Raw genomic sequence first — 15,499 nt, 5'->3', positions numbered from 1 at the left:
GGTCCCATGAGAACCCTTTCCCCACAATCCTCACTCCAGATTATGATTGTTCTGTTTCTGTTTATATGCCAGAGAATGGAGTTTAATAAATCTTCTTCTTTGTGCTAGTGGCATCTTCTGTCAAGAGACTTCTCATACTTGCAGTTTCCTTCGTTCTGATTCTGTCGTGTGATCTTTCAATTCTTGCGTTATTTTGCAGTTTGTTAGCACCTTGTCCTTTGGGTTCACATCTACCTTTAGTCACATCAGAGATTCCTCCTCCTCCAATTGTATTTTTAAAAGGAAATTTCCATGGAAGATGTCCTATCCTTCTCCCAGTCTATCAAGAAGTCAACCATCATATTTGGCTCTTCTCTCCCTTTAATTTCGGTGGGTCTGCACTTCTTCTCCAGCACCCACATCTGGAATTTGCACCATCACATTACCTGCCTCTTAGACTTGGGCATCTTTCACTTCCTAGAACATGGCCCTTTCTTTTATGTATGTTCATTATTGTTATATTGCAGCTTTAAGGTGTGTCTACACTGCACACCTGTATAGGTTATGTGTAGCTACATGCCACAGTGAAAAGTAGGCTGTGTTCACATTATGGTATGTAGCGACATGTGGCATTGAAGGCCCTAGCAAGGGGCATGTAGCGGGGAGCCTTTCCCCACTGATGGAGCCTTTCACTGCAGCAACGAAAGGCTCTAGCAACTTCTTGATTTTCCTGTCACAGGTAGCTGCTGGACCTTTTCTCCACTGTCTCACTGCTGCTGGAGTCTTTCCCTGCTGCTGGAGTCTTTTGCCATTATCTCCACACTGCAGGAAAAGACTCTAGCAGTGGGGAAGCATCAGGACACTACACTGCTAAAACTAGCAGTATAGATGGGGGAGGTACTTTTTGGGAATGTAGAGAACAGTGTAGGTTACATACCCTAAGATTTTGACATATCTTTATGCGTTTAAGCAGTGCCTCACTATCTACACTGCTGTTTATAACCATTCCTTGGGGAGGCCAAGCAGTGTATGTACTTCACACACTGGCATAAGGAGTGTACTGTGTAGACATACCCTCTAGGCAGTTTTTCTGGACCTGCAATCTTAGGAATTTTTGTTATTCCAGTTCACAGCCATGCTGAACTAATATATATGAACAGGCAGGGAAGAAAACACGCAGCCCTCTGCTTTTGTCTTTCTCCCTTGCCAGTATCTGTCCCTGAGCAGTGCCTCTGTCCCTGTCTGCCTCAGAAAAGTGAACCTCTAGCAAGGAGGAGTATGTGGAGGCTTCACCCTCCTGTGGTCTCCAACAGTTAATTAGTGTGCTTCCAGCAAGATAACCAAGCTAAACAAGTCATGGCAGGTGAGCTGCAAATTGGAGTGATCTTCATTTGCTTGAGATTGGTGCAAGGAACTCTAATAGTGTTCTCTTCCTCTTCTCTACATTCAGGAGTTTTGAGAAAAATCAGACATTTCAGAAATGATCCTACTGGCTCCTTTGTGGCTCTTCATCTCTGAGCATAAGAGCATCACCAAGTTCTCATCTGTCAACTGGATGTCTGTTTTAGAGATAAGTCAACTTCCTCAGCCCATGCCTTGATATCCTGGAAGTTTAATGAAGATGGATTTCATTGTAGGTTTTTTTAGAGGATGTAGCTGAGGTGTTTCCTCCAGGAGGAGGAATGGGACTTAAATCTGTACACTCAGACTGGGACATCTATCTTTCCTTCTATTTTAGGGTTTTTTATTGTGCTTATTACCATAGTAGCTGACCACGTCTTCACCAGGTATTTAGAGAGAGGGATGGATATAGAATTGTGCTCCCTTCAGCATACTCTTTACTTTCTATGTGGAGGTTTCAAGGTTAATGTTCTGCAATTGCTGCAATATGCAGACTATTCAGGAAAGGGACTGGTTCCCATTTCAATGTGAAGAAAGTATGTTTCCTCCCATAACTGTCAAAGTACTGGCCAGTTAGCCCTCTGACATTTGTCGTCAGTTTTTCAAGTGTCTCTAAGTGTCCCTTTTGAAACTATGTGAGCAGCATCTCTGAGATTGCTTTCTTTCAAGCTGCTACTGAATCTCTCTCTCTGGCAATAGTAAATGTGTCCAATTGTGTTTTCTCCCTGAGTGGGTGGCCATGTCAAATATTACAGAAAGGCTTAAAAACATTGTTTTGAGGGCTGTAATAAAGGCAAGGCCACCGGAGCAAGGAGCAAGACTGTTGCTCTTTTATGAGCTAGCTGTGAAATCTCATGCTTATGTCAGAAGTGTCACTCCTCTTGGACAATGACAATATTTTGGGTTTGAAGGGTTTGAATACCTGCTTCGGCTACTAACAAGGCATCCATCTTTTTTTTCCACCCACCACTACCAGATAGTCCAGTCTTTTGTTGCAGACTCTTGCATTTGGCTACTGTAAGTTCTGGAATAATGCTGCTTTGTACAGTTGCTGTCTGTAAGGGCTGTTGCCAGGTAAAATGGGAGAAGTGGGATGTACTGTCTGGCAAGGGAGGATTGCTCACAGGTAATCCTGTTTGTAATAGTTCTCTCTTCTCTTGTCCTCCATCCCTCTCTTCCCACAGGAGCTGTTCCCAATTATTTTCTTTCATCTTTATTGCTATTTTCCTGGGTAAGCATCCATAGAGAATCCAGGACTGCAAAGCCTGGGGCAGCTGATGTTCCCACATTGCCACCAGGAGGCCATGCAGAGCCACATCTGAAGACCACTGTGGAGAATAGGCGCTGCAGGAAATACTGCCCAAAGGGGCCGGAGCAGCAGCACCCTCTCTTCTTATCTGATTTGCCCACACTTATTATTTCACCTTGGAGGGTTCCCCAGGAAGTTGTCTGGGGAACCATGTAGACTTCTGACTTACTGCAGCTCCAGACCTTGCTTTGTGTCACCTTGCCTCATTCTCTGATTTTCGGTCTCCGTTCGCAGCCTGACTTCAAACTTGACTCTTGCCTCCTGACTCCAGCCTGGTAACTACTCCTGATCTTCAGTCATTGACTATGGTCTGATTCTGACCCTGACTCTTGCCTTCTGATTTCGACTCTCATAACTACTCTGATCCCAACAGTAGTCACTAAGCAAGACTGCCTCCTACACCTTGGTATCTTACATCCTGTTTTATATGTTTAGTCTCACTGGACAGAGTTTATATATTGTCTTTGATTGACAAACCTTTTGCCTACTGCTTCCAAATTGGTGAAGCCATAACGCTGTCTGTAAGGGCTTTTGCTGAGTGGAAGAAGAGAAGAGAAGATGTGACAAACAGGATTGCTGATGAGCAATCTTCCCTTATTTCAGATCTAACTCCTTTAAACAAAGCAGTTAGATGCCACGTTGGGGACCCAGGTGCAAAAGCCAAGAAGTAAAGAGAGATTACAAACTTTGAAATTTGGATTTGGAATTGTTTTGTTTCAAAGCACTCAGTTAAAAATACGTATTATGGAAAGGTACAGAGTTCTATGGGCTTTAAGTTGGGTATATTCCAATTTTTAAATTTCCATGATTAAAAAAACTATAACAGCACACTGGACTTTTGCTTTTAATTTCTAGTCATTTTATTCCACAGTGTTACAAAATAGATCAATTGTAGCTGTGATAAAATAATAATAAAAAATTCCTTGTCAGAGGAATTATTATTGTTCTAGCATATTGACTATTTTTAAGTATCTTGGATGAAAATAAACAGAAACCTTCAGGATACTGAGTGTTTTTAGAAAGAACTTGTATTTTTAAAAGTTGAAAATACACTATATTACTATATTTTAAATTATATGTGCTTTGCAATTCACATTTTTATCTTTCACTTTTTAAATTCTTTTTTAATTCATGTTTTAAAATCCTCTGAAAAAGCTCATTGCATAACATTTAGATAAATAGTGTTTGCTATTTACTGCAATTACAATAACTGAGCATTTGAGCTGGGCTTCTCTGTGTAACAGATTACTGAAATTAAGTTGTCTTGTGAATTCTTCTTGCTGATTAATACTAAAAATGAAAACACTTAATTTTATCCCAGTCAGATTGACTTTACTGATTAGGTTGTATTCTTTATTAAAGTGTGTCTAGGTTACCTGAACAAAGTTCCATTAGTAGCAAGGGTGTGAGTTCTTTAGATTGTATTGGGTTCTAGCCAGCTAAACTTATCTATTGATGCTGGTTTATGAAACCTCCACAGTCATCCTGTACTCTCCCAGGGTTGAAGATGATACTTGTGATTCGTACTTTGGGAGGAGAGAGCGAGATGGAGGGAACACCTTCCCTTCTGCAACCATGGAATGCCATGGACAGTGTACCTGTCCTTGTGCAATGTCGTACATGACACCACATTCAACATTATGTCTATGTGGAATAATCTTTTGGAACCTGATGTGTTCCAAAGATGTCCTGGTGGGTGTAACGCTGACAATGATGTTTCCTTGGTTGACTGGATATGTGAGAATAATAAGACATAAATGACAAAATGGTTATGTAATTTTAATTAGCCAGTTACTCCACTACCTTTCTCATTGTTCTTATATATATATATATATATATATATATATATATATATATATTACTTAGTTAAATTACCCACTTGAATTATTATAAATGTATAAGTTTCATTAGCTTTTAAATTGCCACTTCTCTCAGGGTATGTCTACACTGCCGGCTGTACCACCGGCAGAGCAGGATCGATTTTTGCGGGTTCCATTGAGTGGCAGTGAAGACTCACTCAATCAAACCCAGAAGTCTACTCTTCTTGCTGGGGTGGATTAAGAGAGTTGTGCTGTGTCAACGGGAGGGCATTTCCCATTGGTGCAGCACAGTGGAGATGCCGCTGTATGTAGATGTTAGGAAGTTGACGGGAGATACACAAGCTACTATACGTAGCTTGCGTATCTCTCGTAGACTGCCACTGAAATCCGCAGCCAGTGTAGACCAGGCCTGAGTTTTCTTCCTTTGAAAACATGTTCATTCATGTAGAATCTTTCTGCATTCTTCATTAATTTATAAATTAGTTTAATCAGTCCATCACACAGTGATGTAGAACAATTTTAACCATTTGCTTGGATAAACGAAGCAGTTAATGAAACAGTAGGACAAAAGAGCTGTATTTTAGTCATTCTATTCTGTTTATTTCAGTTGGGAGGCTAGAGTTATTCTTTTATCTCCTTGTGACTGCTAATCAGTAATTAATAACTATTGTGGTCACTTAGTCCTTACAACATCTTGGTTCACCTTGCTTCATGTTGACATGTAAACATACCAGTTAAAATATATAATCTTTTAAAACAGAAAACAAATACCCTTGTTATATTTGTGTCTGTTAATTATTTGTTAAATAGGTTATGTACATTCATTTCTGTATAAAATACGTGTCCAAATTATTTCTATCATTTGTGGGTACAAAGCTCTTGGCACAAGAGCTTTCTTGAACCGAAGGGAGCTTGTTAGAGCTTTAATTCTCCATATTATTTATGTTTAATCAACACCTATTTTATATTTAAAAAAAAAAAAAAATTCAGCCTGATGCAGACACGCAGCATGGGAATTTTCAGTCTAAGTTGTTAAAGTTTGGCAAAGTTATAAGTAACTGAACACAGGTTTTTATAATGGAAACAGAACTATAGCAGGTACTGCCTGCACTGCCTATAATTAGCTACCAGGGGCTTGTCCTCTGGTGAGTAACTGTGTGGCAAGCCAAGGTGTGAATCTACTGTACAACAGCCTGCCGTGCAGTAATTTGCTGTGTGGACACCGCTGTAGTGCAATGAATGTGCCAGTGTGGCAAGATTTTCAATTTCAGGTTTTGTCTGCTGCAGGCAGTTTCAGGTCTGGGCATCTGAAGTAAGAGCAGGGAGAATGTCCTCTGTAGTCTCAATGCCCTGCTGGGCCCAGGCAGTATGGAGAGAGGAAGCTGTCCAATTTGATTGCAAGGGGTGTAAGACCCAGCTAAGGAAGAGTGGATGAAAGTAAATTAGTACAAAGAGCCTTAAGGAAGGTGGAGGAGACTGGGTTTGGAGGTTGGTGGCACGGAGAGGAATATTGGGAGTTGGTGTGGGGGGGAAATGGTAGTGGCTGAGCAAAGAGACTGGCTGAGCAGGAATCCTGGAAGGGAAATGGAAGAGGGATTGGGACCATAAGTAGGGAGATGTGTAGGATGACAAGCCATGGGGAAGATTGGAACTGGCTAGGCAAGAGGACTGGGACTGAGAACCAGTGGGTGGTATAGAGGAGGTGTAGGGAGAAGACAGACCTGAGAAGAAACCCAAGTATGAGGGAGAAAATGGGACTGGCTGGGTAAAGTTACTGGAACAAGGAGCTGGAAGGTGGGATAGGGAGGAGCACTGATTCTGGACGTGGAGCCTGGGGAGAGCAATTGAAAATGGGAGTTGGTGGGGATTGGAAATATGGGTGGATGATGACTGGAGGTCATGCTGTGGGGGAAAAGAGATCTGATGAGTAGCTGGCAGGAAGGAAGCTAGGACTGTCTGGGCAAGGAAACTGGGAAGAAGGAGCTAGGGGACGTATACTGGGAATGGCTGGGCAAGGAAACCGTGACTGTGATAAGAATCCTGAATAGTGGGAACTGGGACTGGCTAGGTGGAGCAAATGGGACTGAGATGAGGAGCGAGGGGTAGGGTAGAGACAGGATGAGAACAGGTTGGAAGGGATAGAGCAGAAGGGGGTCACACGTAAGGGGAATGGGAAGAAAAGTCTGTGCCCACTAGAGAACATTTCCTTCCAGAGCTCAGAATGGAACTGAAAGTGGTTATTCAAGTGATTGCACATATCCATTCCGCTTCATGTGTGTGTGTGTGCGTGCGTGCGTGCATGCGTGCAAGCGAGCGAGCGAGCGCAGTGCACCAGAGTCAGATTTTTCCCTTAGTGCTACCTGTCGGTGCGGCGCATGCACTCTCTGCTGCCTTGTGCTGCTGCATGATGGTAGAAAGGGTGCAGCCACCCTAGAGCATCCTCAGTTCCTTCTTACCATCCATGGTTGGTTGTTGGAGTGTGTCGGTTTGCTTCTGCAAGTTTTCTCCCTTTACAAGGAATTTATCTTATCCTTCTGTAAATACTTGGTACTCATTAGATAGTTAATTGTTCAGATCAGTATACATTTTATTTATTATTCTTTTTTTGAGCATCATTTCCCACTTGTTATAGAAGATTGACAACCGGTACAGGGGATGCCTTGGTCTCCATGGTTTAAGCAGTATGCCAACTGCAAAATATTTATGCTGATGAGTGACTTTCATTCCAACTGCCCCAAGTGCTTTGGTGAGGGTCACATTAGGGACTGCTGCCAAATCTGTAGGTACTTTAAACCCCAAATAAAGAACGAGGCGAGGTTGAGCCATATCCTGATCAGGGCAGCCCTGCATCCACCTTCTGAGCCTTCTCACTCAGGGAGTGCACTGAGTGCTTTGACATTTTTGCAGAGTGCCCCTCCAGGCATTGCCTTGGAATGTTGGCACCTATCCCCTTCCATGGTGCCAAGGAAGAATCACAAGACATCAAAATCATCCAAGGAGCCAACACAGCTTCACTAGATGATCGAGGTCCTCGGTGCCATCCACGACTCGACACTGAAGAGGATAGGGAAGGCATCCTTGGGCAAGAGATGCTCCCTGATACCAACTTCTTAAGATCAGCGGTTGTTGACTCTGATACCAATACCCAAGCCATTGAGACTGACACTTGCCATGGTAACGACTACTTCTGTGCAGTAATATCAGCAGCTGGAAAGTTTTTTGGTACCGACAACTCTGGAAGCATCTGCAGCAGAGTGAGACCTGCTCTGCCTTTTAGTGCCAGACTCCCTGAATGGTAGAGGAGACATCTCCCGTGGAACTGGTGCATTCTCAGGCACAAGCACTGAACTTATCTTAAGCCCATAATCAGCCCTTGGTACTGTGAGGGGATAAAGATTCTGAGCATCCAGTGTTTTCTCAACTGGTGCAGTCTAGGCATGTCTACCATGATATCCCTGCAGTGGCGACCCCAAAACTCAGCACCACCTGGTACAGTACCACTGCGATCAGACTCAGCTTGGAGTCTGACTTGGAGTTTGAGGGAGGCTCTTATGACCTTCCCTCCTGAGAGAAACTGTGGAGCTCCCCTTCTCCTTCATTGAGGGAATTTCTCTATTGGTATCCACTGGCTATTCAGAGACAATCTAGAGAGAGGGAACCCTGGAGCATTTGTGTTTGAGGTTATATGACATATTCATAGTCCTATTCGAACCCTTGGGGCACAACCTCTGCTTCTAGATCCTCCCTTGTTCATCAGACTTTTAGATCTCCTCCTACCAGGTGCCATGAACAGGTCCTGGAGGAGGTTGTCGATACTGAGCAAAACCCTCAAGGCCTGCAACCTTTGGAAAATCCACCCACTACACCGAAAGAGGATCGACTTCATCCTCCTTTCCATTCATCCTTGTCATCACCTGATGAGGCTGTGGCTCCTTAAGACACCCATTGGTCCAAAATGACGACGGCTTACTAAGACCTTGTAAAGAAAGCTGCTGCCTCTCTCAGTATGCCTGTTGAGGTCCAGGAGAGTTCTCATAGTCTCACAGACATTGTGAGTTGAGTAGGATATTCTATCTTCCTATCAATGTGGTCATTCTGGAGGCTACAAAATCCTTGTGGCAAATGCCATTCTGTCTGCCTCCAACAGCCAAGAGAACTGAGAGAAGGTACCACATGCTTTCTCAAGTTTCTGAATGTTTTTATTCTATTCCTTGTCAGGTGAGTTGGTTATCTCAACAGTAAATGAAAGAGCATGTCAGGAATGGCCTTCTTCTACCACAAAGGACAAAGCCACAAAGAGACTAGACCTTTTCGGTAGAAAGATTTATTCCACAGGTGGTCTACAGTTTTGTATCTCTAGCCAGCAAGCCTTACTGGCCAGATATGACTTCTCCCTCTGGGACAATAAACTGAAGTTCTCAGACAAATTGCCAGTGGATGCCAGGCAGGAGTTTCAGACTATCTTAGAGGAGGGAGGCAATGCTGGCAGCCAGTTCTATAGTAAACTAACTTAAGATTTGTTAGTGGGGAAAAAATGAAAGAATGATATTTTACCTGCTTCAACCTCTCAATAACTCTATGTATCGGTGAGTCACAGTCTATAATTGCAAATGGTAGCAAAGGTGTAATAATCTGCCAGTTTCCCAAAAGTCCCTCAAGGCTGCCTAGAATAACACTCCATCTCCATCTTCCAGATCACTTATTCTGCCCTGTTAGAATCCAAACAGTCCAGGCATAAAGGATTTTTCTTTGAATCGATATTTATAGTCTCATCACACAACAAGGAAGCTGACAGTGTATCTACCCATGTGGGCTTTTCCTTTGATGGCGGTGGGTGAGGAATAGAGTTAGTCTTTTGACTTCAGATCATCACCATGTTGACCATTTGTTTTGGAATTAGCACCTTTTCTCATAAAGTCTTTCATTAGCATTCCCCAAGGCTTCTTTGATGTCTGCTGAAGTTATTTAGTTACAGAAGTATTTACAATGGAGATGTTTACTATTACATGATAACAGGAACAGATAAGTGAAAACAATACAAGTAACAGTCCACTGGTTTTCATGAAGTTTAAACATCTGGATACACACACATACATTTAATACTTTGATCTTTACTAAGACACAGGTGAATTGACCTGGGATTCTGATCTGAGCTGGGACTTGGTTTACTATTATCACGAAGACGTCTCTGTAAACTGCCTTAAACAGGGCAGATGCAGCAACCAGATCCATGGCATCCAGAATAGCTATGCCTGGTTATTCATGGCTTCAATTGTCAGTCGTCCTTCAGGTCATCCAGCAGACTATCCAGGACCTTCCCTTTGAAGATCCTTCCCTCTTCTCACAGATGGTAGATCAGAGGCTCCACAGTGTCAAGTATTTGAAGGCCACTCTGAAATCACTGGGAATTTACACTCCTTTCCCTAAAAGAAAGCAATTCCACCCTCAGTCTCTCTGTAGGTACCCGCTCTTCCTTCCTTGGCAGCCAGACCATTCCAAGAAAGGGGGGAATAAACCTCTACCTCTTTAGTTTTCATCTGCAGCAGGTTCCTGGAGGCAGTCTAGAAATCCCAAGCAGTCTGTTTGGCTCCCTCATTGAGGACAGAGTACCAGATCCACATTTGCCAGTTTCTTCCTCCATTTTTTCTTACTGGCTATCCCACTTCCTATCTGCTTGATCCCAAGTTGCAAAAATTGATGAGATCTACGGGTATTGTGGAGAAGAGTTACACTCTGCACTTTATTTGCATCCTTCCCTTCCTCCACCCCCCCCCACCCCCCCAGGAACCACTCTCACGAGACTGTCTTCCTCCATAAGATCATGTTTCTTTTCCATTTGGGAGCTTTAGAGGAGGTTCCTCCTCTTCTCTGAGGGAAGAGTTTTTATTCACATTACTTCTTGATTCCAAAGGCAAAAGGGAGGATTTAGAACCATCTTAGATCTGCAAAATCTACATATATATGTAAAGAAAACAATGTTTCATATGGTCACTGTTACCTCCATCACCTTTCCCTGGATCCTGGCAACCGGTACTCTGCCCTTGACTTGAAGGATGCGTATTTCCATGTGGCTGTTCATCAAAACGACAGGAAATTCCTAGTATTTCTAGTGAACAACACACATTTTCAGTTTACAGTCCTACCTGTTGGCCTGTCTGTTGTTCTGCAGGTATTTACAAAATGCATGGCAGTGATGGCTGCAATCCTAAGGAAAGCAGAGGTACAGGTATTTCCTTATCAGAACATCTGGCTGGTATGAGGTCAATCCAGGCCCCAAGTAGAAGTCAGTCTCTCCAGAATCCAATCCCTCTTCAGTGTTCCAGTTCTGTTGATAAACAAGGAAAAATCAATGTTCTCCTTAGTTAAGAAAATAAAATTTATAGGGGTGGTTATGGATTCTACAGTAACCAGGGCATCCTTACCGTAAGCCAGATTCTAGACAGTGTTAATAATTTCAATAGATCTCAAAGCCCATCTGCTTACAACAATGAGAAATTGACTCAGATTGCTGGGACATATGGTCTCGTGTATGTATGTGGTTTGGCATGCCAGAGTTTCTCAGGATATTGCACAGATGGTTAAAGTCTGCATACTCCTAGTAAATTACCCACTGGACAGGTTGATTTAAGCACTTGCATATGATGAGTGTTCTGAGCTTAATGAGTAATCACTGAGCCTGAGAGTCCTAAGGGTCTAGCATCCACAAGCAAGGGTCTAACCATGTGGCCCAATGTCAGGTATATAGGCTCCTAATGAAAGCAGCCACCCCAGTCTGCTCAACATTGTTTTCTTGTCGGGGTTGCTCCTAGCTGCCTGTAAATTCTAACAGATTGCTCTACTCCAGCCTGTGCCTGGTCATTCCCCTGCTCTAGCCTCTGCCTGCTCCAGCCTCAGCATGTTCCTGGACTAGCCTCTGCTGGTCTCCTGTCTGTCCTGACACAGTAGGAGTGCTAACCTCCTTGGTGTGGTGACTGGACCTGGCCAGTGTGTGTGGGTGTTCCCTTTACCCACATTAACTCTCATTAGAAATACTTCTTCTCTAGGTTGGGGAGCTCACTTAGGAGACTGAACTCAAGGTCTATGGGGCAACAAGATTTGGATCTCCACATACACATATGGGAATTGCCGTGTATTCCTCTGGCCTATCAGACTTTTCTCATTCACGTCAAGGGACAGGATTTTGATATCTTCACAGATGACACTGTGGCAATGTTCTATGGGAACAAGGAGGGAGGTGCCACATCAGATCGTCTCTCTGAGGAGTCGATACATCTTTGGGAGTTTTGCATCTCCAGCGTAATACATCTCAAAGCCTCCCACTTTGCTTGGAACAGCTTGGTGGATTGCCTGAGCCGATCCTTCACTTGTGATCTCTGCTGTCTCTCGGGCTGGAGATCATGAGATTGATTTTTCAAATCTGGGTGTGCCTCACATAGATTGTTTGCAACGTATCTTCACAAAGTGCCAGGTCTTTTGTTCCAGGGCAGTTCTCAGTCAGGGATCTCTGACAGTCATTTTCCTATAGTCTTGAGAGGACAAGGTGCTGCATGCCTCTTCCCCCATATCACTTCTTCCGAGGGTGTTGCTCAGGCTTAAGCGCGATCATGCTTGCATGATCCTCATAGCCCCAATGTAGCTCTACCAGCATTGGCTCTTCAGTGTGCTGAGCCTATCCGCTAGGGCTCCTTTGACACTGCCTTCAGATCCTGAACTGATCTCTCAGGACCATAGTCACCTCATGTATCTCAACCCCATTGGTCTCCATCTGATGGCCTGGATGCTCCATGGTTAGCACCTTAGGAGATGGAGTGTTTGGGGAATGTGAAAAACATCCTCCTGAATAGTAGAAACCATCAGCTAGATATGCTTACCAGCTGAAGTAGATATGATTCTCTTTATGGTCAGAGTAGAAGGGAATTTTTCCTTGCACCTTGAGCCAATGTTTTCGGGCTACTTGTCCCACTTGAAACAACAAGGCTTATCTGTTAGTTCCACCAGAGTTCGCCTAGCAGCTATCTCCATTTTCCACCTTTCAATTATGGGTCACTCAGTATTTTCTTAATCCTATGTCACTTAGGTTTTTAAAGGGTCTGGAGAAATCTGTGCAACAAATGCCAGTAGAAGAGTTTACACTGGTGTAAAAGATAGTAGAGGTCCCTGGGGAATTGCATGAGACTCAGAGTGTGTTGGTACAAAGCTGCTATATCTCCATGTCTGTATGCCTCCATATATGAGAAGTCAGTTTAGCTCCGAAAATGGGCAGGACTGTTACAAAGTAAAGTTTTCCCAAAGCAGCATTAGTCTGTGGTTTCCTGCAGAAGTTCATGTTTGTGAATTTGCTTTGGAGCACCTGTAATTTAAAACTGCTTCCTGTTGTCTAAAACAAGCAAGGACAAAACAGTAACCACCATTTACCCTCCATAGGAATGAATTTCCCCTCTTTGGCACAGTGTGCTTTCCGGGTGCAAGTTACAACTCATGCACCAGCTTTGTTGAGTTTTATAATAAACATTATATTTCTGCTTGAACTATTGAATGGATCACATTTATGTAAATCATACTTATATAACTTGGTTTGGAAACATTACTCCTTCCCCTCCAGTATTATTGTCAGCCACTCTAACTAATCATTGCTTCATAACACATGAAAATGCTAAAAATATGAATCATCTTCCATGTCTCGTCTTAGGGTAATGTCATAATTTTAAACAGGCATGTTTAAATAATTTAGACAGGATAGGAATAGTTTCTGTTTCCGATCCACCGTAGAAGATAAAATATGTTTTGTTGATAAATGCTCTTTAAAATATAGAATAGAAACATTAATGGGGCATTGTTTTTTCTCTGAGTCAGTATTATTCAAGCCAGTCGAAGGTTATCACTGGCAAAATAAAATAAAAAACCCCAAACAAAGAAGTGAACAAATCAGATTTCTCTCAGATGTGAGGTAAAATATATGTTAATACCAAGTATGCAATATCTTAATAAATCCCTATTTGTCTACTTACTGTTTGCTTCACATCTATTGGGTTTCTGGAAACTGAAGACTTGTGTTTTTGTAAAACACAAATAAATAATGCTCATTTTTAATAATTTTGGGGGAAACTCCTCCCAAAACAAAAAAAGTTGCAAAAAATAGCACGTTATCAGAGAATGCCAAGCGGTATATTTTCAAAGTGGCATATGGGGATTTAGCAGCATGTCTCTCTCCCATTAACATTTAATGTGAATTACATGCCTAAATCCTTGTGAGCTCTGAAAAATGACCCCTTTGATTCTGTGATCGTCAAATATCATAACAATTTTATCATAATCACTACATACATTTTTAGTAAGTTTGTGTGTTTTGCTATTTTTGTAAACAGAAACAAATTAACAGAAACCAGATTATTCAAAGAATACATTTTATAACAACATATAAAATACTGTGCATAGCATTAAACAGTATATTTTACTTTCTGAAGTCATATCTACATTTAATTTGTCACTGAACATTTGTTGTTTTATTTATATAAAGATGATAGAATTGATTTCATTGTGTAACCTTAATTCCATCCCCTACTGTGTATGCATTATGAAACAATCTTTAATTACATGATCACATACTATTTTTTCCACAGAACCCCTGCTTCAATCAGTGCACAGGCTACATGGTGGTCATCTAGTGAGGTGCTATTTCATATTTTGTTTTTTCCTTATTCACAGAATCATAGGACTGGAAGGGACCTCAAGAGATCTTCTAGTTCAGTCTCCTGTACTCAAGGCAGGACTAAGTATTATCTAGACCGTTCCTGACAGGTGTTTCTCTAACCTTCTTTTTAAAAATCTCCAATGACGGAGATTTTTCAGTGTTCATTTGTTCAATGTGAGACCCTATGTCTTATTTATTACACACTAATCAAATCCTGCCCTGAAGACACAACTATTAATTTCCTCATAGTTTTTTTGTATGGGACACATCACTAGAGTATCTGTTTTCTTCACAAATATTAATGAATTTATTTCCATAATGATATAGTGAGATTCATAGATTGTAAGGCCAAAAAGGACCATTAAAATCATCTTGTCTGACTACCTGTATAACACAGGCCACAGGACTTCTCTGAATTCATTCCTGTTTGAACTAAAGCATATTTCCTGATGAGGGAAACTAAGGCATGGAGGAGTCAAGTGACTTGACTAAGGTCACACACACTGTGTGGTGTCAGAGCGAGGATACTGACTGCTAGTCGTATACTGTCCACTGCAGCATGCTGCATTCCTTATGGGAATTTCACATTTAAGATGCAATACACAGTGCTGCAGATTAATTTGGGAACGCATATTTGATTTAAATTTTGCATTCTTTCAGGTTTTGGTACCTTTTAATTCTTTGTGCAGGTTTAATCAATGTCTAGCTCTAAACCTGTTCTGCAGAAACTGGTTACACTAATTTGCCTCTGGAGCATTTATTTTCTTTTTCCTACCACATCCCCCTTTTCTATAAATCATCAACTCCATCATGTTACAGGAATTCATTCTCACGTGGAGCCAAGCATTCGCTGAAATCTTGAAACCTAAAGTCTTACTGTCTCACCTACTATTAGACTTTGGACCATAACGCTTCATCTGTGTGCTCTCAATTTAGGAAGTGAGACCACATCACCTGTAACAACTTTTCAGTCACGAAGAATTTAGTTTTAAAAAGTGGGCTTTTTTGCTTGTTGAGAGATAAATGAGTGGATACAGGTTCCCTATCTTTTCATGTACTGTATGCACATAGTTTCAGTTAGTCTGTGTTCAAGATAATAACCAGAACCAACAGCAGAGCTTACAATGTACGTGTAGCTTCATTTCCAGGACTTCAGCAAAAGCAGCTGTATTTGGATGCCTTCAGCTAGTAGTTTCACTTCAGTTTCACTGTCCAAACAGCTGCTCTGTATTCTGCTACCAAACTGTGCCCTTAGCAGCTATGATTTCAGCCTTATACCAAATGCATTAAACACAGAGC

At 42.0% G+C, this 15,499-nt stretch overlaps 1 protein-coding gene across 4 annotated transcripts in view; it reads left to right on the top strand.

Moving 5' to 3' along the window:
• The window catches only part of LOC137145614 (DNA repair and recombination protein RAD54B-like), a 94,469-nt gene that overhangs the window by 39,219 nt on the left and 39,751 nt on the right, over positions 1-15,499 (top strand). The window lies entirely within an intron of this gene.

This window comes from Emydura macquarii, unplaced genomic scaffold (genome assembly GCF_026122565.2).
Source record: "Emydura macquarii macquarii isolate MOO-44397 ecotype Brisbane River unplaced genomic scaffold, CSIRO-AGI_Emac_v2 contig_383, whole genome shotgun sequence".
Classification (NCBI taxonomy): Eukaryota; Metazoa; Chordata; order Testudines; family Chelidae; genus Emydura; species Emydura macquarii.
The sequence above is the reverse complement of the archived record's forward strand: the minus strand, read 5'-3'. Positions and strand labels throughout refer to the sequence as shown.